The sequence below is a fragment of the Tachypleus tridentatus genome, chromosome 6 (genome assembly GCF_004210375.1).
Source record: "Tachypleus tridentatus isolate NWPU-2018 chromosome 6, ASM421037v1, whole genome shotgun sequence".
In the NCBI taxonomy this organism is placed as follows: domain Eukaryota; kingdom Metazoa; phylum Arthropoda; class Merostomata; order Xiphosura; family Limulidae; genus Tachypleus; species Tachypleus tridentatus.
This window is the reverse complement of record NC_134830.1, coordinates 122,440,483-122,442,357: the sequence shown is the minus strand read 5'-3', so window position 1 is coordinate 122,442,357 and position 1,875 is coordinate 122,440,483.

Here is a 1,875-nt window from a genome sequence, read left to right as displayed (position 1 = left end):
CTTCCAATCTGCAAATGAATTTAACTAAAGTGTCATCCATGTGGAAGTACCTAGTTAAGGACATCTGTCACGTCATCCATGTGGAAGTTAAGGACATCTGTCACAAATATTTATTACAAGCATAAGAGGTGTGACAATAAATCTCACCACACACACACACACACACACTGGAACAAAATAATATTTGCATTATATCAGGTTTTTCAATTCTTATGTTTTATTTTCTCAAGCAACTGTTAAACAGAAGCAATCCAAATATGTGTCAATCAGTTCTGTGGAAAACATAGCAACACTGCCTTTTTTGGATAATGCACATGAAACAAACATTCAACCAGAAACAACAGAAAAGAAAATGTTCTATAAACATCTTTCTTCACTAAATATTACCCAGTTTTCTAAGGATAGTATCAAAGACATTAAATAACGTGTTTAAAGGGTTTCCTTGCCATCGAGTGATTCATAAAAAGTAATTCACTGATGACAGTGTACAAAACCTTGGGCAGTGAAATATGTAACAAACTAAAGAACAGACTGGACAGATACATACAAAGCTAGTCCCTCTTGCAACATACATGGCAGGTGACTAGATGTACAGAATGTATTGGACAGACAGAAACAGAGCCACTCTTCTGTAATATACACAGCAGGAACCTGGAGGAACAGAATATATTGGACAGATAAACACACAGTCAGTCCTCTTTGTAATGTCTACAGCAGGTAACAGATGTACAGAATGTATTGAACAGACAGAAACAGGGTCAGACTTATAGTAATATATACAGTAGGTGACAGATGTACAGAACATATTGAACAGATAGAAACAAGATTCAGTCTCTTTGTAATATACACAATAGGTCACAGATATATTAAATACATTGAACAGACAGAAACAAAATTCAGTCTCTTTGTAATATACACAGTAGGTCACAGATGTACTAAACACATTGAACAGACAGAAACAAGATTCAGTCTCTTTGTAATATACACAATAGGTCATAGATATATTAAATACATTGAACAGACAGAAACAAAATTCAGTCTCTTTGTAATATACACAATAGGTCACAGATATATTAAATACATTGAACAGACAGAAACAAGATTCAGTCTCTTTGTAATATACACAATAGGTCACAGATGTACTAAACACATTGAACAGACAGAAACAAGATTCAGTCTCTTTGTAATATACACAATAGGTCATAGATATATTAAATACATTGAACAGACAAACAAAATTCAGTCTCTTTGTAATATACACAGTAGGTCACAGATGTACTAAATACATTGAACAGCCAGAAACAAGATTCAGTCTCTTTGTAATATACACAGTTGGTCACAGATGTACAGAATATCTAGGACAGATAAATATACAGCCAGTCCTCTTGTAGTATATACAGTAAGTAACAGAAGTACAGAAAATCAATCTTTATAGTCAGACCTTAAATGTGCAGCAGCTGATGAACATGCCCATAGAACAATACTAACACTTCATGGTTCATTCATTAATGAAAGATTCATCAACCCTTTATTTACCAAATTGTGGTACATCCACAATTTATTTCATGAGATAACAAAAGAAACAATTTTGATAAGGGTTTTTCACACTAAATCCAATGACAGAGTTTGTAGAATCTTTCTTTAATATACAATTCACCAGTTGTAAAACGATTTATGTTCCAGTTTTCCCTCCTTACAAAATGTTTGACTGTGGGGGGAGCAGAGTAACTTAGGAGACTATCATACTCTGAGGGAAGCTGAAGCATGCTTCATTTTAAAGTAGTGACAGAGACACCTGGATTTCTAAATATTATAAGTGTGAAGAAGAGTATCCAATGCTGGTTAAAGATAAAAAGTAACACACACAGAACTCTG